Genomic DNA, 25,824 nt, shown 5'->3' with positions numbered 1-25,824 from the left:
TCCTTTACTGCTGCCCAAAGACCCATTCAAAAGTTATTGCTCCATTTACAAGTGACACAAAGAGCTGGCCAGGGGCCCCGGGCGACAGTTTTGAGCAAAAGAATTGCGTTGGCCGGGAATCGAACCCGGGTCAACTGCTTGGAAGGCAGCTATGCTCACCACTATACCACCAACGCAGGCGTTTTGCTTGTTTGCTGAACGCCACCTTACGCGGTCAATGCTCCCAACACATTATCAGTGACTGTGTGCAGAAGAACTGAAACTCTGTCTGTTTGGACCAGCAACTGAAAAAAATGCATTAACCTATGGACCTGACCTACCAATCTCTTCATTGAAAAACAAGCTCTCTAATTCAGTGACATTCCTCAATTTATACAGACACTTTATATTTAATTATATATTACATGTTCTGTTGGCTTCTCTTTGCTTTTGTGAAGCGATATGACTCATGAGGCCGTACCTGCAAATGGGAAGCCTGTTTGCGGCGAGCAGCAGTTGCGCTGATCGGGTGCGACGCCAGCCTTCCGCAACTCCTCGTTAGTATAGTGGACAGTATCTCCGCCTGTCACGCGGAAGACCGGGGTTCGATTCCCCGACGGGGAGGTCTAATTCTTTACTGCTGCCCAAAGACCCTTTCAAAAGTTATTGCTCCAGCTACAAGTGACACAAAGAGTTGGCCAGGGTCCCGGGAGACATTTTTGAGCAAAAGTATTGCGTTGGCCGGGAATCGAACCCGGGTCAACTGCTTGGAAGGCAGCTATGCTCACCACTATACCTCCAACGCAGGCATTTTGCTTGTTTGCTGAACGCCACCTTAGGCGGTCAATGCTCCCAACACATTTTCAGCGACTGTGTGCAGAGGAACTGAAACTCTGTCTGTTTGGACTCGCAACTGAAAAAAATACATTAACCTATGGACTCTACCTACCAATCTCTTCATTGAAAAACAAGCTCTCTAATTCAGTGACATTCCACAATTTATACAGACACTTCATATTTATTTATATAATAGATGTTCTGTTGGCTTCTTTGAAGCGATATGACTCATGAGGCCGTACCTGCAAATGGGAAGGATGTTTGCGGCGAGCAGCAGTTGCGCTGATCGGGTGCGACGCCAGCCTTCTGCAACTCCTCGTTAGTATAGTGGACAGTATCTCCGCCTGTCACGCGTAAGACCGGGGTTCGATTCCCCCGACGGGGAGGTCTAGTCCTTTACTGCTGCCCAAAGACCCATTCAAAAGTTATTGCTTCATTTACAAGTGACACAAAGAGCTGGCCAGGGGCCCCGGGCGACAGTTTTGAGCAAAAGAATTGCGTTGGCCGGGAATCGAACCCGGGTCAACTGCTTGGAAGGCAGCTATGCTCACCACTATACCACCAACGCAGGCGTTTTGCTTGTTTGCTGAACGCCACCTTACGCGGTCAATGCTCCCAACACATTATCAGTGACTGTGTGCAGAAGAACTGAAACTCTGTCTGTTTGGACCAGCAACTGAAAAAAATGCATTAACCTATGGACCTGACCTACCAATCTCTTCATTGAAAAACAAGCTCTCTAATTCAGTGACATTCCTCAATTTATACAGACACTCTATATTTAATTATATATTACATGTTCTGTTGGCTTCGCTTTGCTTCTGTGAAGCGATATGACTCATGAAGCCGTACCTGCAAATGGGAAGCCTGTTTGCGGCGAGCAGCAGTTGCGCTGATCGGGTGCGACGCCAGCCTTCTGCAACTCCTCGTTAGTATAGTGGACAGTATCTCCGCCTGTCACGCGGAAGACCGGGGTTAGATTCCCCGACGGGGAGGTCTAATTCTTTACTGCTGCCCAAAGACCCTTTCAAAAGTTATTGCTCCAGCTACAAGTGACACAAAGAGTTGGCCAGGGTCCCGGGAGACATTTTTGAGCAAAAGTATTGCGTTGGCCGGGAATCGAACCCGGGTCAACTGCTTGGAAGGCAGCTATGCTCACCACTATACCACCAACGCAGGCATTTTGCTTGTTTGCTGAACGCCACCTTAGGCGGTCAATGCTCCCAACACATTTTCAGCGACTGTGTGCAGAGGAACTGAAACTCTGTCTGTTTGGACTCGCAACTGAAAAAAATGCATTAACCTATGGACTCTACCTACCAATCTCTTCATTGAAAAACAAGCTCTCTAATTCAGTAACATTCCACAATTTATACAGACACTTCATATTTATTTATATAATAGATGTTCTGTTGGCTTCTTTGAAGCGATATGACTCATGAGGCCGTACCTGCAAATGGGAAGGATGTTTGCGGCGAGCAGCAGTTGCGCTGATCGGGTGCGACGCCACCCTTCTGCAACTCCTCGTTAGTATAGTGGACAGTATCTCCGCCTGTCACGCGGAAGACCGGGGTTCGATTCCCCGACGGGGAGGTCTAGTCCTTTACTGCTGCCCAAAGACCCATTCAAAAGTTATTGCTCCATTTACAAGTGACACAAAGAGCTGGCCAGGGGCCCCGGGCGACAGTTTTGAGCAAAAGAATTGCGTTGGCCGGGAATCGAACCCGGGTCAACTGCTTGGAAGGCAGCTATGCTCACCACTATACCACCAACGCAGGCGTTTTGCTTGTTTGCTGAACGCCACCTTACGCGGTCAATGCTCCCAACACATTATCAGTGACTGTGTGCAGAAGAACTGAAACTCTGTCTGTTTGGACCAGCAACTGAAAAAAATGCATTAACCTATGGACCTGACCTACCAATCTCTTCATTGAAAAACAAGCTCTCTAATTCAGTGACATTCCTCAATTTATACAGACACTTTATATTTAATTATATATTACATGTTCTGTTGGCTTCTCTTTGCTTCTGTGAAGCGATATGACTCATGAAGCCGTACCTGCAAATGGGAAGCCTGTTTGCGGCGAGCAGCAGTTGCGCTGATCGGGTGCGACGCCAGCCTTCCGCAACTCCTCGTTAGTATAGTGGACAGTATCTCCGCCTGTCACGCGGAAGACCGGGGTTCGATTCCCCGACGGGGAGGTCTAATTCTTTACTGCTGCCCAAAGACCCTTTCAAAAGTTATTGCTCCAGCTACAAGTGACACAAAGAGTTGGCCAGGGTCCCGGGAGACATTTTTGAGCAAAAGTATTGCGTTGGCCGGGAATCGAACCCGGGTCAACTGCTTGGAAGGCAGCTATGCTCACCACTATACCACCAACGTAGGCATTTTGCTTGTTTGCTGAACGCCACCTTAGGCGGTCAATGCTCCCAACACATTTTCAGCGACTGTGTGCAGAGGAACTGAAACTCTGTCTGTTTGGACTCGCAACTGAAAAAAATGCATTAACCTATGGACTCTACCTACCAATCTCTTCATTGAAAAACAAGCTCTCTAATTCAGTGACATTCCACAATTTATACAGACACTTCATATTTATTTATATAATAGATGTTCTGTTGGCTTCTTTGAAGCGATATGACTCATGAGGCCGTACCTGCAAATGGGAAGGATGTTTGCGGTGAGCAGCAGTTGCGCTGATCGGGTGCGACGCCACCCTTCTGCAACTCCTCGTTAGTATAGTGGACAGTATCTCCGCCTGTCACGCGGAAGACCGGGGTTCGATTCCCCGACGGGGAGGTCTAGTCCTTTACTGCTGCCCAAAGACCCATTCAAAAGTTATTGCTCCATTTACAAGTGACACAAAGAGCTGGCCAGGGGCCCCGAGCGACATTTTTGAGCAAAAGCATTGCGTTGGCCGGGAATCGAACCCGGGTCAACTGCTTGGAAGGCAGCTATGCTCACCACTATACCACCAACGCAGGCGTTTTGCTTGTTTGCTGAACGCCACCTTACGCGGTCAATGCTCCCAACACATTATCAGTGACTGTGTGCAGAAGAACTGAAACTCTGTCTGTTTGGACCAGCAACTGAAAAAAATGCATTAACCTATGGACCTGACCTACCAATCTCTTCATTGAAAAACAAGCTCTCTAATTCAGTGACATTCCTCAATTTATACAGACACTTTATATTTAATTATATATTACATGTTCTGTTGGCTTCTCTTTGCTTCTGTGAAGCGATATGACTCATGAGGCCGTACCTGCAAATGGGAAGCCTGTTTGCGGCGAGCAGCAGTTGCGCTGATCGGGTGCGACGCCAGCCTTCCGCAACTCCTCGTTAGTATAGTGGACAGTATCTCCGCCTGTCACGCGGAAGACCGGGGTTCGATTCCCCGACGGGGAGGTCTAATTCTTTACTGCTGCCCAAAGACCCTTTCAAAAGTTATTGCTCCAGCTACAAGTGACACAAAGAGTTGGCCAGGGTCCCGGGAGACATTTTTGAGCAAAAGTATTGCGTTGGCCGGGAATCGAACCCGGGTCAACTGCTTGGAAGGCAGCTATGCTCACCACTATACCACCAACGCAGGCATTTTGCTTGTTTGCTGAACGCCACCTTAGGCGGTCAATGCTCCCAACACATTTTCAGCGACTGTGTGCAGAGGAACTGAAACTCTGTCTGTTTGGACTCGCAACTGAAAAAAATGCATTAACCTATGGACTCTACCTACCAATCTCTTCATTGAAAAACAAGCTCTCTAATTCAGTGACATTCCACAATTTATACAGACACTTCATATTTATTTATATAATAGATGTTCTGTTGGCTTCTTTGAAGCGATATGACTCATGAGGCCGTACCTGCAAATGGGAATGATGTTTGCGGCGAGCAGCAGTTGCGCTGATCGGGTGCGACGCCAGTCTTCTGCAACTCCTCGTTAGTATAGTGGACAGTATCTCCGCCTGTCACGCGGAAAACCGGGGTTCGATTCCCCGACGGGGAGGTCTAGTCCTTTACTGCTGCCCAAAGACCCATTCAAAAGTTATTGCTCCATTTACAAGTGACACAAAGAGCTGGCCAGGGGCCCCGGGCGACAGTTTTGAGCAAAAGAATTGCGTTGGCCGGGAATCAAACCCGGGTCAACTGCTTGGAAGGCAGCTATGCTCACCACTATACCACCAACGCAGGCATTTTGCTTGTTTGCTGAACGCCACCTTACGCGGTCAATGCTCCCAACACATTATCAGTGACTGTGTGCAGAGGAACTGAAACTCTGTCTGTTTGGACCAGCAACTGAAAAAAATGCATTAACCTATGGACCTGACATACAAATCTCTTCATTGAAAAACAAGCTCTCTAATTCAGTGACATTCCTCAATTTATACAGACACTTTATATTTAATTATATATTACATGTTCTGTTGGCTTCTCTTTGCTTCTGTGAAGCGATATGACTCATGAAGCCGTACCTGCAAATGGGAAGCCTGTTTGCGGCGAGCAGCAGTTGCGCTGATCGGGTGCGACGCCAGCCTTCCGCAACTCCTCGTTAGTATAGTGGACAGTATCTCCGCCTGTCACGCGGAAGACCGGGGTTCGATTCCCCGACGGGGAGGTCTAATTCTTTACTGCTGCCCAAAGACCCTTTCAAAAGTTATTGCTCCAGCTACAAGTGACACAAAGAGTTGGCCAGGGTCCCGGGAGACATTTTTGAGCAAAAGTATTGCGTTGGCCGGGAATCGAACCCGGGTCAACTGCTTGGAAGGCAGCTATGCTCACCACTTTACCACCAAACGCAGGCATTTTGCTTGTTTGCTGAACGCCACCTTAGGCGGTCAATGCTCCCAACACATTTTCAGCGACTGTGTGCAGAGGAACTGAAACTCTGTCTGTTTGGACTCGCAACTGAAAAAAATGCATTAACCTATGGACTCTACCTACCAATCTCTTCATTGAAAAACAAGCTCTCTAATTCAGTGACATTCCACAATTTATACAGACACTTCATATTTATTTATATAATAGATGTTCTGTTGGCTTCTGTGAAGCGATATGACTCATGAGGCCGTACCTGCAAATGGGAAGGATGTTTGCAGCGAGCAGCAGTTGCGCTGATCGGGTGCGACGCCAGCCTTCTGCAACTCCTCGTTAGTATAGTGGACAGTATCTCCGCCTGTCACGCGTAAGACCGGGGTTCGATTCCCCGACGGGGAGGTCTAGTCCTTTACTGCTGCCCAAAGACCCATTCAAAAGTTATTGCTTCATTTACAAGTGACACAAAGAGCTGGCCAGGGGCCCCGGGCGACAGTTTTGAGCAAAAGAATTGCGTTGGCCGGGAATCGAACCCGGGTCAACTGCTTGGAAGGCAGCTATGCTCACCACTATACCACCAACGCAGGCATTTTGCTTGTTTGCTGAACGCCACCTTACGCGGTCAATGCTCCCAACACATTATCAGTGACTGTGTGCAGAGGAACTGAAACTCTGTCTGTTTGGACCAGCAACTGAAAAAAATGCATTAACCTATGGACCTGACCTACCAATCTCTTCATTGAAAAACAAGCTCTCTAATTCAGTGACATTCCTCAATTTATACAGACACTTTATATTTAATTATATTTTACATGTTCTGTTGGCTTCTCTTTGCTTCTGTGAAGCGATATGACTCATGAGGCCGTACCTGCAAATGGGAAGCCTGTTTGCGGCGAGCAGCAGTTGCGCTGATTGCGTGCGACGCCAGCCTTTCGCAACTCCTCGTTAGTATAGTGGACAGTATCTCCGCCTGTCACGCGGAAGACCGGGGTTCGATTCCCCGACGGGGAGGTCTAATTCTTTACTGCTGCCCAAAGACCCATTCAAAAGTTATTGCTCCAGCTACAAGTGACACAAAGAGTTAGCCAGGGCCCCGGGAGACATTTTTGAGCAAAAGAATTGCATTGGCCGGGAATCAAACCCGGGTCAACTGCTTGGAAGGCAGCTATGCTCACCACTATACCACCAACGCAGGCATTTTGCTTGTTAGCTGAACGCCACCTTACGCGGTCAATGCTCCCAACACATTTTCAGCGACTGTGTGCAGAGGAACTGAAACTCTGTCTGTTTGGACTCGCAACTGAAAAAAATGCATTAACCTATGGACTCTACCTACCAATCTCTTCATTGAAAAACAAGCTCTCTAATTCAGTGACATTCCACAATTTATACAGACACTTCATATTTATTTATATAATAGATGTTCTGTTGGCTTCTTTGAAGCGATATGACTCATGAGGCCGTACCTGCAAATGGGAAGGATGTTTGCGGTGAGCAGCAGTTGCGCTGATCGGGTGCGACGCCAGCCTTCTGCAACTCCTCGTTAGTATAGTGGACACTATCTCCGCCTGTCACGCGGAAGACCGGGGTTCGATTCCCCGACGGGGAGGTCTAGTCCTTTACTGCTGCCCAAAGACCCATTCAAAAGTTATTGCTCCATTTACAAGTGACACAAAGAGCTGGCCAGGGGCCCCGGGCGACAGTTTTGAGCAAAAGAATTGCGTTGGCCGGGAATCGAACCCGGGTCAACTGCTTGGAAGGCAGCTATGCTCACCACTATACCACCAACGCAGGCGTTTTGCTTGTTTGCTGAACGCCACCTTACGCGGTCAATGCTCCCAACACATTATCAGTGACTGTGTGCAGAAGAACTGAAACTCTGTCTGTTTGGACCAGCAACTGAAAAAAATGCATTAACCTATGGACCTGACCTACCAATCTCTTCATTGAAAAACAAGCTCTCTAATTCAGTGACATTCCTCAATTTATACAGACACTTTATATTTAATTATATATTACATGTTCTGTTGGCTTCTCTTTGCTTCTGTGAAGCGATATGACTCATGAGGCCGTACCTGCAAATGGGAAGCCTGTTTGCGGCGAGCAGCAGTTGCGCTGATCGGGTGCGACGCCAGCCTTCCGCAACTCCTCGTTAGTATAGTGGACAGTATCTCCGCCTGTCACGCGGAAGACCGGGGTTCGATTCCCCGACGGGGAGGTCTAATTCTTTACTGCTGCCCAAAGACCCTTTCAAAAGTTATTGCTCCAGCTACAAGTGACACAAAGAGTTGGCCAGGGTCCCGGGAGACATTTTTGAGCAAAAGTATTGCGTTGGCCGGGAATCGAACCCGGGTCAACTGCTTGGAAGGCAGCTATGCTCACCACTATACCTCCAACGCAGGCATTTTGCTTGTTTGCTGAACGCCACCTTAGGCGGTCAATGCTCCCAACACATTTTCAGCGACTGTGTGCAGAGGAACTGAAACTCTGTCTGTTTGGACTCGCAACTGAAAAAAATACATTAACCTATGGACTCTACCTACCAATCTCTTCATTGAAAAACAAGCTCTCTAATTCAGTGACATTCCACAATTTATACAGACACTTCATATTTATTTATATAATAGATGTTCTGTTGGCTTCTTTGAAGCGATATGACTCATGAGGCCGTACCTGCAAATGGGAAGGATGTTTGCGGCGAGCAGCAGTTGCGCTGATCGGGTGCGACGCCACCCTTCTGCAACTCCTCGTTAGTATAGGGGACAGTATCTCCGCCTGTCACGCGGAAGACCGGGGTTCGATTCCCCAAAGGGGAGGTCTAGTCCTTTACTGCTGCCCAAAGACCCATTCAAAAGTTATTGCTCCATTTACAAGTGACACAAAGAGCTGGCCAGGGGCCCCGGGCGACAGTTTTGAGCAAAAGAATTGCGTTGGCCGAGAATCGAACCCGGGTCAACTGCTTGGAAGGCAGCTATGCTCACCACTATACCACCAACGCAGGCGTTTTGCTTGTTTGCTGAACGCCACCTTACGCGGTCAATGCTCCCAACACATTATCAGTGACTGTGTGCAGAAGAACTGAAACTCTGTCTGTTTGGACCAGCAACTGAAAAAAATGCATTAACCTATGGACCTGACCTACCAATCTCTTCATTGAAAAACAAGCTCTCTAATTCAGTGACATTCCTCAATTTATACAGACACTTTATATTTAATTATATATTACATGTTCTGTTGGCTTCTCTTTGCTTCTGTGAAGCGATATGACTCATGAAGCCGTACCTGCAAATGGGAAGCCTGTTTGCGGCAAGCAGCAGTTGCGCTGATCGGGTGCGACGCCAGCCTTCCGCAACTCCTCGTTAGTATAGTGGACAGTATCTCCGCCTGTCACGCGGAAGACCGGGGTTCGATTCCCCGACGGGGAGGTCTAATTCTTTACTGCTGCCCAAAGACCCTTTCAAAAGTTATTGCTCCAGCTACAAGTGACACAAAGAGTTGGCCAGGGTCCCGGGAGACATTTTTGAGCAAAAGTATTGCGTTGGCCGGGAATCGAACCCGGGTCAACTGCTTGGAAGGCAGCTATGCTCACCACTATACCACCAACGTAGGCATTTTGCTTGTTTGCTGAACGCCACCTTAGGCGGTCAATGCTCCCAACACATTTTCAGCGACTGTGTGCAGAGGAACTGAAACTCTGTCTGTTTGGACTCGCAACTGAAAAAAATGCATTAACCTATGGACTCTACCTACCAATCTCTTCATTGAAAAACAAGCTCTCTAATTCAGTGACATTCCACAATTTATACAGACACTTCATATTTATTTATATAATAGATGTTCTGTTGGCTTCTTTGAAGCGATATGACTCATGAGGCCGTACCTGCAAATGGGAAGGATGTTTGCGGTGAGCAGCAGTTGCGCTGATCGGGTGCGACTCCACCCTTCTGCAACTCCTCGTTAGTATAGTGGACAGTATCTCCGCCTGTCACGCGGAAGACCGGGGTTCGATTCCCCGACGGGGAGGTCTAGTCCTTTACTGCTGCCCAAAGACCCATTCAAAAGTTATTGCTCCATTTACAAGTGACACAAAGAGCTGGCCAGGGGCCCCGGGCGACATTTTTGAGCAAAAGCATTGCGTTGGCCGGGAATCGAACCCGGGTCAACTGCTTGGAAGGCAGCTATGCTCACCACTATACCACCAACGCAGGCGTTTTGCTTGTTTGCTGAACGCCACCTTACGCGGTCAATGCTCCCAACACATTATCAGTGACTGTGTGCAGAAGAACTGAAACTCTGTCTGTTTGGACCAGCAACTGAAAAAAATGCATTAACCTATGGACCTGACCTACCAATCTCTTCATTGAAAAACAAGCTCTCTAATTCAGTGACATTCCTCAATTTATACAGACACTTTATATTTAATTATATATTACATGTTCTGTTGGCTTCTCTTTGCTTCTGTGAAGCGATATGACTCATGAGGCCGTACCTGCAAATGGGAAGCCTGTTTGCGGCGAGCAGCAGTTGCGCTGATCGGGTGCGACGCCAGCCTTCCGCAACTCCTCGTTAGTATAGTGGACAGTATCTCCGCCTGTCACGCGGAAGACCGGGGTTCGATTCCCCGACGGGGAGGTCTAATTCTTTACTGCTGCCCAAAGACCCTTTCAAAAGTTATTGCTCCAGCTACAAGTGACACAAAGAGTTGGCCAGGGTCCCGGGAGACATTTTTGAGCAAAAGTATTGCGTTGGCCGGGAATCGAACCCGGGTCAACTGCTTGGAAGGCAGCTATGCTCACCACTATACCACCAACGCAGGCATTTTGCTTGTTTGCTGAACGCCACCTTAGGCGGTCAATGCTCCCAACACATTTTCAGCGACTGTGTGCAGAGGAACTGAAACTCTGTCTGTTTGGACTCGCAACTGAAAAAAATGCATTAACCTATGGACTCTACCTACCAATCTCTTCATTGAAAAACAAGCTCTCTAATTCAGTGACATTCCACAATTTATACAGACACTTTTTAGCCTCCTGGGACCCAGAAAAAAAAAGTTTTTTGAATTTTGTATTTTTTCATGTCATTAGATTGTTTAGAGCATAAGAAACAAATTGACAGATAATTTTTTTGTAAAATTATATTATATTCATATTTTATGATATGTCCTCTGTAGTTGACACCAGGACTCAGTTGTCAAAAATTTTTAATGAAATGAAATTGCATGTATAGGCAAAAACAATGGGATTTATTTTTAATTCACGAATACATTTTTAAGTTTCAGGATTTTTTTAAAACAAACTTTTTTTTAAAGATGATTCTGAGCTATGTTATAAAAGATATAACTGAATGCTTTGATATACCATCTTACTTTATGCAATATGTGGGTAAAATGGCCATACTTGGATTTTCCCATTCAATACAATGTATCAGTATATTGCATCTAATTTGCATATTATTGTGTTCTTGGTGCAACATGTAATGAAAAAAAGAAGTGTAATAAGGGGAGTAATAATTGGCAACATTTTCATAATAATATGTAATATTTCATAGGAATATTGATATGTAATTTATTTTTCTATTTACTTGTTGTGTCTCCAAAATGCCTTATAAACTTGATTTAAGTCCCGGTGTCCTCTACAGTGGACATTTATGAAATCAATGCCCTGTTTTGTAACAAAGAGTCATATTTAGATTAGAAACCCCATAGCATTTTCCTGAGATGTTGATTTATAACAAACAATTAGAAAATTAATCAGATTTAAATTATAATTACAAAATATGATCATATTTCCATAAGAGTTCTAAACATTTATGTCAGCCATTTTTAAAGACCAAGAAGTTGTTGTTGTCCTGGTGACACCTCTAAACATTTGGTATCTTTGCAAAGCCCTGAATGTGCTCTATAAAGGACATCCTGACTCAAAACTGTGACGTGTGTGATGTCACAGAAACTCACTAAAATATAATGTCCACTACAGTGGACAAAAGTCTATTACTGGGTCCCAGGAGGATATTTAATTATATATTACATGTTCTGTTGGCTTCTCTTTGCTTCTGTGAAGCGATATGACTCATGAAGCCGTACCTGCAAATGGGAAGCCTGTTTGCGGCGAGCAGCAGTTGCGCTGATCGGGTGCGACGCCAGCCTTCCGCAACTCCTCGTTAGTATAGTGGACAGTATCTCCGCCTGTCACGCGGAAGACCAGGGTTCGATTCCCCGACGGGGAGGTCTAATTCTTTACTGCTGCCCAAAGACCCTTTCAAAAGTTATTGCTCCAGCTACAAGTGACACAAAGAGTTGGCCAGGGTCCCGGGAGACATTTTTGAGCAAAAGTATTGCGTTGGCCGGGAATCGAACCCGGGTCAACTGCTTGGAAGGCAGCTATGCTCACCACTATACCACCAACGCAGGCATTTTGCTTGTTTGCTGAACGCCACCTTAGGCGGTCAATGCTCCCAACACATTTTCAGCGACTGTGTGCAGAGGAACTGAAACTCTGTCTGTTTGGACTCGCAACTGAAAAAAATGCATTAACCTATGGACTCTACCTACCAATCTCTTCATTGAAAAACAAGCTCTCTAATTCAGTGACATTCCACAATTTATACAGACACTTCATATTTATTTATATAATAGATGTTCTGTTGGCTTCTTTGAAGCGATATGACTCATGAGGCCGTACCTGCAAATGGGAAGCCTGTTTGCGGCGAGCAGCAGTTGCGCTGATTGGGTGCGACGCCAGCCTTCCGCAACTCCTCGTTAGTATAGTGGACAGTATCTCCGCCTGTCACGCGGAAGACCGGGGTTCGATTCCCCGACGGGGAGGTCTAATTCTTTACTGCTGCCCAAAGACCCATTCAAAAGTTATTGCTCCAGCTACAAGTGACACAAAGAGTTAGCCAGGGCCCCGGGAGACATTTTTGAGCAAAAGTATTGCGTTGGCCGGGAATCAAACCCGGGTCAACTGCTTGGAAGGCAGCTATGCTCACCACTATACCACCAACGCAGGCATTTTGCTTGTTAGCTGAACGCCACCTTACGCGGTCAATGCTCCCAACACATTTTCAGCGACTGTGTGCAGAGGAACTGAAACTCTGTCTGTTTGGACTCGCAACTGAAAAAAATGCATTAACCTATGGACTCTACCTACCAATCTCTTCATTGAAAAACAAGCTCTCTAATTCAGTGACATTCCACAATTTATACAGACACTTCATATTTATTTATATAATAGATGTTCTGTTGGCTTCTTTGAAGCGATATGACTCATGAGGCCGTACCTGCAAATGGGAAGGATGTTTGCGGTGAGCAGCAGTTGCGCTGATCGGGTGCGACGCCAGCCTTCTGCAACTCCTCGTTAGTATAGTGGACAGTATCTCCGCCTGTCACGCGGAAGACCGGGGTTCGATTCCCCGACGGGGAGGTCTAGTCCTTTACTGCTGCCCAAAGACCCATTCAAAAGTTATTGCTCCATTTACAAGTGACACAAAGAGCTGGCCAGGGGCCCCGGGCGACATTTTTGAGCAAAAGAATTGCGTTGGCCGGGAATCGAACCCGGGTCAACTGCTTGGAAGGCAGCTATGCTCACCACTATACCACCAACGCAGGCGTTTTGCTTGTTTGCTGAACGCCACCTTACGCGGTCAATGCTCCCAACACATTATCAGTGACTGTGTGCAGAAGAACTGAAACTCTGTCTGTTTGGACCAGCAACTGAAAAAAATGCATTAACCTATGGACCTGACCTACCAATCTCTTCATTGAAAAACAAGCTCTCTAATTCAGTGACATTCCTCAATTTATACAGACACTTTATATTTAATTATATATTACATGTTCTGTTGGCTTCTCTTTGCTTCTGTGAAGCGATATGACTCATGAGGCCGTACCTGCAAATGGGAAGCCTGTTTGCGGCGAGCAGCAGTTGCGCTGATCGGGTGCGACGCCAGCCTTCCGCAACTCCTCGTTAGTATAGTGGACAGTATCTCCGCCTGTCACGCGGAAGACCGGGGTTCGATTCCCCGACGGGGAGGTCTAATTCTTTACTGCTGCCCAAAGACCCTTTCAAAAGTTATTGCTCCAGCTACAAGTGACACAAAGAGTTGGCCAGGGTCCCGGGAGACATTTTTGAGCAAAAGTATTGCGTTGGCCGGGAATCGAACCGGGGTCAACTGCTTGGAAGGCAGCTATGCTCACCACTATACCACCAACGCAGGCATTTTGCTTGTTTGCTGAACGCCACCTTAGGCGGTCAATGCTCCCAACACATTTTCAGCGACTGTGTGCAGAGGAACTGAAACTCTGTCTGTTTGGACTCGCAACTGAAAAAAATGCATTAACCTATGGACTCTACCTACCAATCTCTTCATTGAAAAACAAGCTCTCTAATTCAGTGACATTCCACAATTTATACAGACACTTCATATTTATTTATATAATAGATGTTCTGTTGGCTTCTTTGAAGCGATATGACTCATGAGGCCGTACCTGCAAATGGGAAGGATGTTTGCGGTGAGCAGCAGTTGCGCTGATCGGGTGCGACGCCACCCTTCTGCAACTCCTCGTTAGTATAGTGGACAGTATCTCCGCCTGTCACGCGGAAGACCGGGGTTCGATTCCCCGACGGGGAGGTCTAGTCCTTTACTGCTGCCCAAAGACCCATTCAAAAGTTATTGCTCCATTTACAAGTGACACAAAGAGCTGGCCAGGGGCCCCGGGCGACATTTTTGAGCAAAAGCATTGCGTTGGCCGGGAATCGAACCCGGGTAAACTGCTTGGAAGGCAGCTATGCTCACCACTATACCACCAACGCAGGCGTTTTGCTTGTTTGCTGAACGCCACCTTACGCGGTCAATGCTCCCAACACATTATCAGTGACTGTGTGCAGAAGAACTGAAACTCTGTCTGTTTGGACCAGCAACTGAAAAAAATGCATTAACCTATGGACCTGACCTACCAATCTCTTCATTGAAAAACAAGCTCTCTAATTCAGTGACATTCCTCAATTTATACAGACACTTTATATTTAATTATATATTACATGTTCTGTTGGCTTCTCTTTGCTTCTGTGAAGCGATATGACTCATGAGGCCGTACCTGCAAATGGGAAGCCTGTTTGCGGCGAGCAGCAGTTGCGCTGATCGGGTGCGACGCCAGCCTTCCGCAACTCCTCGTTAGTATAGTGGACAGTATCTCCGCCTGTCACGCGGAAGACCGGGGTTCGATTCCCCGACGGGGAGGTCTAATTCTTTACTGCTGCCCAAAGACCCTTTCAAAAGTTATTGCTCCAGCTACAAGTGACACAAAGAGTTGGCCAGGGTCCCGGGAGACATTTTTGAGCAAAAGTATTGCGTTGGCCGGGAATCGAACCCGGGTCAACTGCTTGGAAGGCAGCTATGCTCACCACTATACCACCAACGCAGGCATTTTGCTTGTTTGCTGAACGCCACCTTAGGCGGTCAATGCTCCCAACACATTTTCAGCGACTGTGTGCAGAGGAACTGAAACTCTGTCTGTTTGGACTCGCAACTGAAAAAAATGCATTAACCTATGGACTCTACCTACCAATCTCTTCATTGAAAAACAAGCTCTCTAATTCAGTGACATTCCACAATTTATACAGACACTTCATATTTATTTATATAATAGATGTTCTGTTGGCTTCTTTGAAGCGATATGACTCATGAGGCCGTACCTGCAAATGGGAATGATGTTTGCGGCGAGCAGCAGTTGCGCTGATCGGGTGCGACGCCAGTCTTCTGCAACTCCTCGTTAGTATAGTGGACAGTATCTCCGCCTGTCACGCGGAAAACCGGGGTTCGATTCCCCGACGGGGAGGTCTAGTCCTTTACTGCTGCCCAAAGACCCATTCAAAAGTTATTGCTCCATTTACAAGTGACACAAAGAGCTGGCCAGGGGCCCCGGGCGACATTTTTGAGCAAAAGAATTGCGTTGGCCGGGAATCAAACCCGGGTCAACTGCTTGGAAGGCAGCTATGCTCACCACTATACCACCAACGCAGGCATTTTGCTTGTTTGCTGAACGCCACCTTACGCGGTCAATGCTCCCAACACATTATCAGTGACTGTGTGCAGAGGAACTGAAACTCTGTCTGTTTGGACCAGCAACTGAAAAAAATGCATTAACCTATGGACCTGACCTACCAATCTCTTCATTGAAAAACAAGCTCTCTAATTCAGTGACATTCCTCAATTTATACAGACACTTTATATTTAATTATATATTACATGTTCTGTTGGCTTCTCTTTGCTTCTGTGAAGCGATATGACTCATGAAGCCGTACCTGCAAATGGGAAGCCTGTTTGCGGCGAGCAGCAGTTGCGCTGATCGGGTGCGACGCCAGCCTTCCGCAACTCCTCGTTAGTATAGTGGACAGTATCTCCGCCTGTCACGCGGAAGACCGGGGTTCGATTCCCCGACGGGGAGGTCTAATTCTTTACTGCTGCCCAAAGACCCTTTCAAAAGTTATTGCTCCAGCTACAAGTGACACAAAGAGTTGGCCAGGGTCCCGGGAGACATTTTTGAGCAAAAGTATTGCGTTGGCCGGGAATCGAACCCGGGTCAACTGCTTGGAAGGCAGCTATGCTCACCACTATACCACCAACGCAGGCATTTTGCTTGTTTGCTGAACGCCACCTTAGGCGGTCAATGCTCCCAACACATTTTCAGCGACTGTGTGCAGAGGAACTGAAACTCTGTCTGTTTGGACTCGCAACTGAAAAAAATGCATTAACCTATGGACTCTACCTACCAATCTCTTCATTGAAAAACAAGCTCTCTAATTCAGTGACATTCCACAATTTATACAGACAATTCATATTTATTTATATAATAGATGTTCTGTTGGCTTCTTTGAAGCGATATGACTCATGAGGCCGTACCTGCAAATGGGAAGGATGTTTGCGGTGAGCAGCAGTTGCGCTGATCGGGTGCGACGCCACCCTTCTGCAACTCCTCGTTAGTATAGTGGACAGTATCTCCGCCTGTCACGCGGAAGACCGGGGTTCGATTCCCCGACGGGGAGGTCTAGTCCTTTACTGCTGCCCAAAGACCCATTCAAAAGTTATTGCACCATTTACAAGTGACACAAAGAGCTGACCAGGGGCCCCGGGCGACAGTTTTGAGCAAAAGAATTGCGTTGGCCGGGAATCGAACCCGGGTCAACTGCTTGGAAGGCAGCTATGCTCACCACTATACCACCAACGCAGGCGTTTTGCTTGTTTGCTGAACGCCACCTTACGCGGTCAATGCTCCCAACACATTATCAGTGACTGTGTGCAGAAGAACTGAAACTCTGTCTGTTTGGACCAGCAACTGAAAAAAATGCATTAACCTATGGACCTGACCTACCAATCTCTTCATTGAAAAACAAGCTCTCTAATTCAGTGACATTCCTCAATTTATACAGACACTTTATATTTAATTATATATTACATGTTCTGTTGGCTTCTCTTTGCTTCTGTGAAGCGATATGACTCATGAAGCCGTACCTGCAAATGGGAAGCCTGTTTGCGGCGAGCAGCAGTTGCGCTGATCGGGTGCGACGCCAGCCTTCCGCAACTCCTCGTTAGTATAGTGGACAGTATCTCCGCCTGTCACGCGGAAGACCGGGGTTCGATTCCCCGACGGGGAGGTCTAATTCTTTACTGCTGCCCAAAGACCCATTCAAAAGTTATTGCTCCAGCTACAAGTGACACAAAGAGTTGGCCAGGGTCCCGGGAGACATTTTTGAGCAAAAGTATTGCGTTGGCCGGGAATCGAACCCGGGTCAACTGCTTGGAAGGCAGCTATGCTCACCAGTATACCACCAACGCAGGCATTTTGCTTGTTTGCTGAACGCCACCTTAGGCGGTCAATGTTCCCAACACATTTTCAGCGACTGTGTGCAGAGGAACTGAAACTCTGTCTGTTTGGACTCGCAACTGAAAAAAATGCATTAACCTATGGACTCTACCTACCAATCTCTTCATTGAAAAACAAGCTCTCTAATTCAGTGACATTCCACAATTTATACAGACACTTCATATTTATTTATATAATAGATGTTCTGTTGGCTTCTTTGAAGCGATATGACTCATGAGGCCGTACCTGCAAATGGGAAGGATGTTTGCAGCGAGCAGCAGTTGCGCTGATCGGGTGCGACGCCAGCCTTCTGCAACTCCTCGTTAGTATAGTGGACAGTATCTCCGCCTGTCACGCGGAAGACCGGGGTTCGATTCCCCGACGGGGAGGTCTAGTCCTTTACTGCTGCCCAAAGACCCATTCAAAAGTTATTGCTCCATTTACAAGTGACACAACGAGCTGGCCAGGGGCCCCGGGCGACAGTTTTGAGCAAAAGAATTGCGTTGGTCGGGAATCGAACCGGGGTCAACTGCTTGGAAGGCAGCTATGCTCACCACTATACCACCAACGCAGGCATTTTGCTTGTTTGCTGAACGCCACCTTAAGCGGTCAATGCTCCCAACACATTATCAGCGACTGTGTGCAGAGGAACTGAAACTCTGTCTGTTTGGACTCGCAACTGAAAAAAATGCATTAACCTATGGACTCTACCTACCAATCTCTTCATTGAAAAACAAGCTCTCTAATTCAGTGACATTCCACAATTTATACAGACACTTCATATTTATTTATATAATAGATGTTCTGTTGGCTTCTGTGAAGCGATATGACTCATGAGGCCGTACCTGCAAATGGGAAAGCTGTTTGCGGCGAGCAGCAGTTGCGCTGATCGGGTGCGACGCCAGCCTTCCGCAACTCCTCGTTAGTATAGTGGACAGTATCTCCGCCTGTCACGCGGAAGACCGGGGTTCGATTCCCCGACGGGGAGGTCTAGTCCTTTACTGCTGCCCAAAGACCCATTCAAAAGTTATTGCTCCATTTACAAGTGACACAAAGAGCTGGCCAGGGGCCCCGGGCGACAGTTTTGAGCAAAAGAATTGCGTTGGCCGGGAATCGAACCCGGGTCAACTGCTTGGAAGGCAGCTATGCTCACCACTATACCACCAACGCAGGCGTTTTGCTTGTTTGCTGAACTCCACCTTACGCGGTCAATGCTCCCAACACATTATCAGTGACTGTGTGCAGAAGAACTGAAACTCTGTCTGTTTGGACCAGCAACTGAAAAAAATGCATTAACCTATGGACCTGACCTACCAATCTCTTCATTGAAAAACAAGCTCTCTAATTCAGTGACATTCCTCAATTTATACAGACACTTTATATTTAATTATATATTACATGTTCTGTTGGCTTCTCTTTGCTTCTGTGAAGCGATATGACTCATGAAGCCGTACCTGCAAATGGGAAGCCTGTTTGCGGCGAGCAGCAGTTGCGCTGATCGGGTGCGACGTCAGCCTTCCGCAACTCCTCGTTAGTATAGTGGACAGTATCTCCGCCTGTCACGCGGAAGACCGGGGTTCGATTCCCCGACGGGGAGGTCTAATTCTTTACTGCTGCCCAAAGACCCTTTCAAAAGTTATTGCTCCAGCTACAAGTGACACAAAGAGTTGGCCAGGGTCCCGGGAGACATTTTTGAGCAAAAGTATTGCGTTGGCCGGGAATCGAACCCGGGTCAACTGCTTGGAAGGCAGCTATGCTCACCACTATACCACCAACGCAGGCATTTTGCTTGTTTGCTGAACGCCACCTTAGGCGGTCAATGCTCCCAACACATTTTCAGCGACTGTGTGCAGAGGAACTGAAACTCTGTCTGTTTGGACTCGCAACTGAAAAAAATGCATTAACCTATGGACTCTACCTACCAATCTCTTCATTGAAAAACAAGCTCTCTAATTCAGTGACATTCCACAATTTATACAGACACTTCATATTTATTTATATAATAGATGTTCTGTTGGCTTCTTTGAAGCGATATGACTCATGAGGCCGTACCTGCAAATGGGAAGGATGTTTGCGGTGAGCAGCAGTTGCGCTGATCGGGTGCGACGCCACCCTTCTGCAACTCCTCGTTAGTATAGTGGACAGTATCTCCGCCTGTCACGCGGAAGACCGGGGTTCGATTCCCCGACGGGGAGGTCTAGTCCTTTACTGCTGCCCAAAGACCCATTCAAAAGTTATTGCTCCATTTACAAGTGACACAAAGAGCTGGCCAGGGGCCCCGGGCGACAGTTTTGAGCAAAAGAATTGCGTTGGCCGGGAATCGAACCCGGGTCAACTGCTTGGAAGGCAGCTATGCTCAGCACTATACCACCAACGCAGGCGTTTTGCTTGTTTGCTGAACGCCACCTTACGCGGTCAATGCTCCCAACACATTATCAGTGACTGTGTGCAGAAGAACTGAAACTCTGTCTGTTTGGACCAGCAACTGAAAAAAATGCATTAACCTATGGACCTGACCTACCAATCTCTTCATTGAAAAACAAGCTCTCTAATTCAGTGACATTCCTCAATTTATACAGACACTTTATATTTAATTATATATTACATGTTCTGTTGGCTTCTCTTTGCTTCTGTGAAGCGATATGACTCATGAAGCCGTACCTGCAAATGGGAAGCCTGTTTGCGGCGAGCAGCAGTTGCGCTGATCGGGTGCGACGCCAGCCTTCCGCAACTCCTCGTTAGTATAGTGGACAGTATCTCCGCCTGTCACGCGGAAGACCGGGGTTCGATTCCCCGACGGGGAGGTCTAATTCTTTACTGCTGCCCAAAGACCCTTTCAAAAGTTATTGCTCCAGCTACAAGTGACACAAAGAGTTGGCCAGGGTCCCGGGAGACATTTTTGAGCAAAAGTATTGCGTTGGCCGGGAATCGAACCCGGGTCAACTGCTTGGAAGGCAGCTATGCTCACCACTATACCACCAACGCAGGCATTTTGCTTGTTTGCTGAACGCCACCTTAGGCGGTCAATGCTCCCAACACATTTTCAGCGACTGTGTGCAGAGGAACTGAAACTCTGTCTGTTTGGACTCGCAACTAAAAAAAATGCATTAACCTATGGACTCTACCTACCAATCTCTTCATTGAAAAACAAGCTCTCTAATTCAGTGACATTCCACAATTTATACAGACACTTCATATTTATTTATATAATAGATGTTCTGTTGGCTTCTTTGAAGCGATATGACTCATGAGGCCGTACCTGCAAATGGGAAGGATGTTTGCGGTGAGCAGCAGTTGCGCTGATCGGGTGCGACGCCACCCTTCTGCAACTCCTCGTTAGTATAGTGGACAGTATCTCCGCCTGTCACGCGGAAGACCGGGGTTCGATTCCCCGACGGGGAGGTCTAGTCCTTTACTGCTGCCCAAAGACCCATTCAAAAGTTATTGCTCCATTTACAAGTGACACAAAGAGCTGGCCAGGGGCCCCGGGCGACAGTTTTGAGCAAAAGAATTGCGTTGGCCGGGAATCGAACCCGGGTCAACTGCTTGGAAGGCAGCTATGCTCACCACTATACCACCAACGCAGGCGTTTTGCTTGTTTGCTGAACGCCACCTTACGCGGTCAATACTCCCAACACATTATCAGTGACTGTGTGCAGAAGAACTGAAACTCTGTCTGTTTGGACCAGCAACTGAAAAAAATGCATTAACCTATGGACCTGACCTACCAATCTCTTCATTGAAAAACAAGCTCTCTAATTCAGTGACATTCCTCAATTTATACAGACACTTTATATTTAATTATATATTACATGTTCTGTTGGCTTCTCTTTGCTTCTGTGAAGCGATATGACTCATGAAGCCGTACCTGCAAATGGGAAGCCTGTTTGCGGCGAGCAGCAGTTGCGCTGATCGGGTGCGACGCCAGCCTTCCGCAACTCCTCGTTAGTATAGTGGACAGTATCTCCGCCTGTCACGCGGAAGACCGGGGTTCGATTCCCCGACGGGGAGGTCTAATTCTTTACTGCTGCCCAAAGACCCTTTCAAAAGTTATTGCTCCAGCTACAAGTGACACAAAGAGTTGGCCAGGGTCCCGGGAGACATTTTTGAGCAAAAGTATTGCGTTGGCCGGGAATCGAACCCGGGTCAACTGCTTGGAAGGCAGCTATGCTGACCACTATACCACCAACGCAGGCATTTTGCTTGTTTGCTGAACGCCACCTTAGGCGGTCAATGCTCCCAACACATTTTCAGCGACTGTGTGCAGAGGAACTGAAACTCTGTCTGTTTGGACTCGCAACTGAAAAAAATGCATTAACCTATGGACTCTACCTACCAATCTCTTCATTGAAAAACAAGCTCTCTAATTCAGTGACATTCCACAATTTATACAGACACTTCATATTTATTTATATAATAGATGTTCTGTTGGCTTCTTTGAAGCGATATGACTCATGAGGCCGTACCTGCAAATGGGAAGGATGTTTGCGGCGAGCAGCAGTTGCGCTGATCGGGTGCGACGCCAGTCTTCTGCAACTCCTCGTTAGTATAGTGGACAGTATCTCCGCCTGTCACGCGGAAAACCGGGGTTCGATTCCCCGACGGGGAGGTCTAGTCCTTTACTGCTGCCCAAAGACCCATTCAAAAGTTATTGCTCCATTTACAAGTGACACAAAGAGCTGGCCAGGGGCCCCGGGCGACAGTTTTGAGCAAAAGAATTGCGTTGGCCGGGAATCAAACCCGGGTCAACTGCTTGGAAGGCAGCTATGCTCACCACTATACCACCAACGCAGGCATTTTGCTTGTTTGCTGAACGCCACCTTACGCGGTCAATGCTCCCAACACATTATCAGTGACTGTGTGCAGAGGAACTGAAACTCTGTCTGTTTGGACTCGCAACTGAAAAAAATGCATTAACCTATGGACCTGACCTACCAATCTCTTCATTGAAAAACAAGCTCTTTAATTCAGTGACATTCCTCAATTTATACAGACACTTTATATTTAATTATATTTTACATGTTCTGTTGGCTTCTCTTTGCTTCTGTGAAGCGATATGACTCATGAGGCCGTACCTGCAAATGGGAAGCCTGTTTGCGGCGAGCAGCAGTTGCGCTGATCGGGTGCGACGCCAGCCTTCCGCAACTCCTCGTTAGTATAGTGGACAGTATCTCCGCCTGTCATGCGGAAGACCGGGGTTCGATTCCCCGACGGGGAGGTCTAATTCTTTACTGCTGCCCAAAGACCCATTCAAAAGTTATTGCTCCAGCTACAAGTGACACAAAGAGTTGGCCAGGGTCCCGGGAGACATTTTTGAGCAAAAGTATTGCGTTGGCCGGGAATCTAACCCGGGTCAACTGCTTGGAAGGCAGCTATGCTCACCACTATACCACCAACGCAGGCATTTTGCTTGTTTGCTGAACGCCACCTTAGGCGGTCAATGCTCCCAACACATTTTCAGCGACTGTGTGCAGAGGAAATGAAACTCTGTCTGTTTGGACTCGCAACTGAAAAAAATGCATTAACCTATGGACTCTACCTACCAATCTCTTCATTGAAAAACAAGCTCTCTAATTCAGTGACATTCCACAATTTATACAGACACTTCATATTTATTTATATAATAGATGTTCTGTTGGCTTCTTTGAAGCGATATGACTCATGAGGCCGTACCTGCAAATGGGAAGGATGTTTGCGGTGAGCAGCAGTTGCGCTGATCGGGTGCGACGCCACCCTTCTGCAACTCCTCGTTAGTATAGTGGACAGTATCTCCGCCTGTCACGCGGAAGACCGGGGTTCGATTCCCCGACGGGGAGGTCTAGTCCTTTACTGCTGCCCAAAGACCCATTCAAAAGTTATTGCTCCATTTACAAGTGACACAAAGAGCTGGCCAGGGGCCCCGGGCGACAGTTTTGAGCAAAAGAATTGCGTTGGCCGGGAATCGAACCCGGGTCAACTGCTTGGAAGGCAGCTATGCTCACCACTATACCACCAACGCAGGCGTTTTGCTTGTTTGCTGAACGCCACCTTATGCGGTCAATGCTCCCAACACATTATCAGTGACTGTGTGCAGAAGAACTGAAACTCTGTCTGTTTGGACCAGCAACTGAAAAAAATGCATTAACCTATGGACCTGACCTACCAATCTCTTCATTGAAAAACAAGCTCTCTAATTCAGTGACATTCCTCAATTTATACAGACACTTTATATTTAATTATATATTACATGTTCTGTTGGCTTCTCTTTGCTTCTGTGAAGCGATATGACTCATGAAGCCGTACCTGCAAATGGGAAGCCTGTTTGCGGCGAGCAGCAGTTGCGCTGATCGGGTGCGACGCCAGCCTTCCGCAACTCCTCGTTAGTATAGTGGACAGTATCTCCGCCTGTCACGCGGAAGACCGGGGTTCGATTCCCCGACGGGGAGGTCTAATTCTTTACTGCTGCCCAAAGACCCATTCAAAAGTTATTGCTCCAGCTACAAGTGACACAAAGAGTTAGCCAGGGCCCCGGGAGACATTTTTGAGCAAAAGAATTGCGTTGGCCGGGAATCAAACCCGGGTCAACTGCTTGGAAGGCAGCTATGCTCACCACTATACCACCAACGCAGGCATTTTGCTTGTTAGCTGAACGCCACCTTACGCGGTCAATGCTCCCAACACATTTTCAGCGACTGTGTGCAGAGGAACTGAAACTCTGTCTGTTTGGACTCGCAACTGAAAAAAATGCATTAACCTATGGACTCTACCTACCAATCTCTTCATTGAAAAACAAGCTCTCTAATTCAGTGACATTCCACAATTTATACAGACACTTCATATTTATTTATATAATAGATGTTCTGTTGGCTTCTTTGAAGCGATATGACTCATGAGGCCGTACCTGCAAATGAAAAGGATGTTTGCGGTGAGCAGCAGTTGCGCTGATCGGGTGCGACGCCAGCCTTCTGCAACTCCTCGTTAGTATAGTGGACAGTATCTCCGCCTGTCACGCGGAAGACCGGGGTTCGATTCCCCGACGGGGAGGTCTAGTCCTTTACTGCTGCCCAAAGACCCATTCAAAAGTTATTGCTCCATTTACAAGTGACACAAAGAGCTGGCCAGGGGCCCCGGGCGACATTTTTGAGCAAAAGAATTGCGTTGGCCGGGAATCGAACCCGGGTCAACTGCTTGGAAGGCAGCTATGCTCACCACTATACCACCAACGCAGGCGTTTTGCTTGTTTGCTGAACGCCACCGTACGCGGTCAATGCTCCCAACACATTATCAGTGACTGTGTGCAGAAGAACTGAAACTCTGTCTGTTTGGACCAGCAACTGAAAAAAATGCATTAACCTATGGACCTGACCTACCAATCTCTTCATTGAAAAACAAGCTCTCTAATTCAGTGACATTCCTCAATTTATACAGACACTTTATATTTAATTATATATTACATGTTCTGTTGGCTTCTCTTTGCTTCTGTGAAGCGATATGACTCATGAGGCCGTACCTGCAAATGGGAAGCCTGTTTGCGGCGAGCAGCAGTTGCGCTGATCGGGTGCGACGCCAGCCTTCCGCAACTCCTCGTTAGTATAGTGGACAGTATCTCCGCCTGTCACGCGTAAGACCGGGGTTCGATTCCCCGACGGGGAGGTCTAATTCTTTACTGCTGCCCAAAGACCCTTTCAAAAGTTATTGCTCCAGCTACAAGTGACACAAAGAGTTGGCCAGGGTCCCGGGAGACATTTTTGAGCAAAAGTATTGCGTTGGCCGGGAATCGAACCCGGGTCAACTGCTTGGAAGGCAGCTATGCTCACCACTATACCACCAACGCAGGCATTTTGCTTGTTTGCTGAACGCCACCTTAAGCGGTCAATGCTCCCAACACATTATCAGTGACTGTGTGCAGAAGAACTGAAACTCTGTCTGTTTGGACCAGCAACTGAAAAAAATGCATTAACCTATGGACCTGACCTACCAATCTCTTCATTGAAAAACAAGCTCTCTAATTCAGTGACATTCCACAATTTATACAGACACTTCATATTTATTTATATAATAGATGTTCTGTTGGCTTCTGTGAAGCGATATGACTCATGAGGCCGTACCTGCAAATGGGAAGGCTGTTTGCGGCGAGCAGCAGTTGCGCTGATCGGGTGCGACGCCAGCCTTCCGCAACTCCTCGTTAGTATAGTGGACAGTATCTCCGCCTGTCACGCGGAAGACCGGGGTTCGATTCCCCGACGGGGAGGTCTAGTCCTTTACTGCTGCCCAAAGACCCATTCAAAAGTTATTGCTCCATTTACAAGTGACACAAAGAGCTGGCCAGGGGCCCCGGGCGACATTTTTGAGCAAA

General features: G+C 47.3%; 23 non-coding genes across 23 annotated transcripts; all 23 read right to left on the bottom strand.

The window, feature by feature from the left end:
- Positions 1–104: 104 nt before the first annotated feature.
- trnag-ucc (transfer RNA glycine (anticodon UCC)) lies at positions 105–176 on the bottom strand. The gene has a single exon. It is a non-coding gene; the product is annotated as a tRNA-Gly (tRNA).
- Positions 177–1,312: 1,136 nt separating this feature from the next.
- On the bottom strand, positions 1,313–1,384 carry trnag-ucc (transfer RNA glycine (anticodon UCC)). The gene has a single exon. It is a non-coding gene; the product is annotated as a tRNA-Gly (tRNA).
- Positions 1,385–1,920: 536 nt separating this feature from the next.
- Positions 1,921–1,992, bottom strand: trnag-ucc (transfer RNA glycine (anticodon UCC)). Its single transcript has one exon. It is a non-coding gene; the product is annotated as a tRNA-Gly (tRNA).
- A 527-nt stretch (positions 1,993–2,519) lies between these two features.
- Positions 2,520–2,591, bottom strand: trnag-ucc (transfer RNA glycine (anticodon UCC)). Its single transcript has one exon. It is a non-coding gene; the product is annotated as a tRNA-Gly (tRNA).
- Positions 2,592–3,726: 1,135 nt separating this feature from the next.
- trnag-ucc (transfer RNA glycine (anticodon UCC)) lies at positions 3,727–3,798 on the bottom strand. Its single transcript has one exon. It is a non-coding gene; the product is annotated as a tRNA-Gly (tRNA).
- Positions 3,799–4,334: 536 nt separating this feature from the next.
- trnag-ucc (transfer RNA glycine (anticodon UCC)) lies at positions 4,335–4,406 on the bottom strand. Its single transcript has one exon. It is a non-coding gene; the product is annotated as a tRNA-Gly (tRNA).
- Positions 4,407–6,141: 1,735 nt separating this feature from the next.
- Positions 6,142–6,213, bottom strand: trnag-ucc (transfer RNA glycine (anticodon UCC)). Its single transcript has one exon. It is a non-coding gene; the product is annotated as a tRNA-Gly (tRNA).
- Positions 6,214–7,348: 1,135 nt separating this feature from the next.
- trnag-ucc (transfer RNA glycine (anticodon UCC)) lies at positions 7,349–7,420 on the bottom strand. Its single transcript has one exon. It is a non-coding gene; the product is annotated as a tRNA-Gly (tRNA).
- A 2,342-nt stretch (positions 7,421–9,762) lies between these two features.
- trnag-ucc (transfer RNA glycine (anticodon UCC)) lies at positions 9,763–9,834 on the bottom strand. The gene has a single exon. It is a non-coding gene; the product is annotated as a tRNA-Gly (tRNA).
- A 536-nt stretch (positions 9,835–10,370) lies between these two features.
- trnag-ucc (transfer RNA glycine (anticodon UCC)) lies at positions 10,371–10,442 on the bottom strand. Its single transcript has one exon. It is a non-coding gene; the product is annotated as a tRNA-Gly (tRNA).
- Positions 10,443–11,963: 1,521 nt separating this feature from the next.
- trnag-ucc (transfer RNA glycine (anticodon UCC)) lies at positions 11,964–12,035 on the bottom strand. Its single transcript has one exon. It is a non-coding gene; the product is annotated as a tRNA-Gly (tRNA).
- Positions 12,036–13,160: 1,125 nt separating this feature from the next.
- trnag-ucc (transfer RNA glycine (anticodon UCC)) lies at positions 13,161–13,232 on the bottom strand. The gene has a single exon. It is a non-coding gene; the product is annotated as a tRNA-Gly (tRNA).
- A 1,743-nt stretch (positions 13,233–14,975) lies between these two features.
- trnag-ucc (transfer RNA glycine (anticodon UCC)) lies at positions 14,976–15,047 on the bottom strand. Its single transcript has one exon. It is a non-coding gene; the product is annotated as a tRNA-Gly (tRNA).
- A 1,135-nt stretch (positions 15,048–16,182) lies between these two features.
- On the bottom strand, positions 16,183–16,254 carry trnag-ucc (transfer RNA glycine (anticodon UCC)). The gene has a single exon. It is a non-coding gene; the product is annotated as a tRNA-Gly (tRNA).
- Positions 16,255–16,781: 527 nt separating this feature from the next.
- On the bottom strand, positions 16,782–16,853 carry trnag-ucc (transfer RNA glycine (anticodon UCC)). Its single transcript has one exon. It is a non-coding gene; the product is annotated as a tRNA-Gly (tRNA).
- A 1,734-nt stretch (positions 16,854–18,587) lies between these two features.
- On the bottom strand, positions 18,588–18,659 carry trnag-ucc (transfer RNA glycine (anticodon UCC)). Its single transcript has one exon. It is a non-coding gene; the product is annotated as a tRNA-Gly (tRNA).
- A 536-nt stretch (positions 18,660–19,195) lies between these two features.
- trnag-ucc (transfer RNA glycine (anticodon UCC)) lies at positions 19,196–19,267 on the bottom strand. Its single transcript has one exon. It is a non-coding gene; the product is annotated as a tRNA-Gly (tRNA).
- A 1,135-nt stretch (positions 19,268–20,402) lies between these two features.
- Positions 20,403–20,474, bottom strand: trnag-ucc (transfer RNA glycine (anticodon UCC)). Its single transcript has one exon. It is a non-coding gene; the product is annotated as a tRNA-Gly (tRNA).
- Positions 20,475–21,001: 527 nt separating this feature from the next.
- Positions 21,002–21,073, bottom strand: trnag-ucc (transfer RNA glycine (anticodon UCC)). Its single transcript has one exon. It is a non-coding gene; the product is annotated as a tRNA-Gly (tRNA).
- Positions 21,074–21,609: 536 nt separating this feature from the next.
- trnag-ucc (transfer RNA glycine (anticodon UCC)) lies at positions 21,610–21,681 on the bottom strand. The gene has a single exon. It is a non-coding gene; the product is annotated as a tRNA-Gly (tRNA).
- Positions 21,682–23,415: 1,734 nt separating this feature from the next.
- trnag-ucc (transfer RNA glycine (anticodon UCC)) lies at positions 23,416–23,487 on the bottom strand. Its single transcript has one exon. It is a non-coding gene; the product is annotated as a tRNA-Gly (tRNA).
- A 1,135-nt stretch (positions 23,488–24,622) lies between these two features.
- On the bottom strand, positions 24,623–24,694 carry trnag-ucc (transfer RNA glycine (anticodon UCC)). The gene has a single exon. It is a non-coding gene; the product is annotated as a tRNA-Gly (tRNA).
- Positions 24,695–25,230: 536 nt separating this feature from the next.
- trnag-ucc (transfer RNA glycine (anticodon UCC)) lies at positions 25,231–25,302 on the bottom strand. The gene has a single exon. It is a non-coding gene; the product is annotated as a tRNA-Gly (tRNA).
- Positions 25,303–25,824: the final 522 nt, after the last annotated feature.

The sequence above is a fragment of the Pseudorasbora parva genome, chromosome 2 (genome assembly GCF_024679245.1).
Source record: "Pseudorasbora parva isolate DD20220531a chromosome 2, ASM2467924v1, whole genome shotgun sequence".
NCBI classification, from domain to species: domain Eukaryota; kingdom Metazoa; phylum Chordata; class Actinopteri; order Cypriniformes; family Gobionidae; genus Pseudorasbora; species Pseudorasbora parva.
The sequence above is the reverse complement of the archived record's forward strand: the minus strand, read 5'-3'. Positions and strand labels throughout refer to the sequence as shown.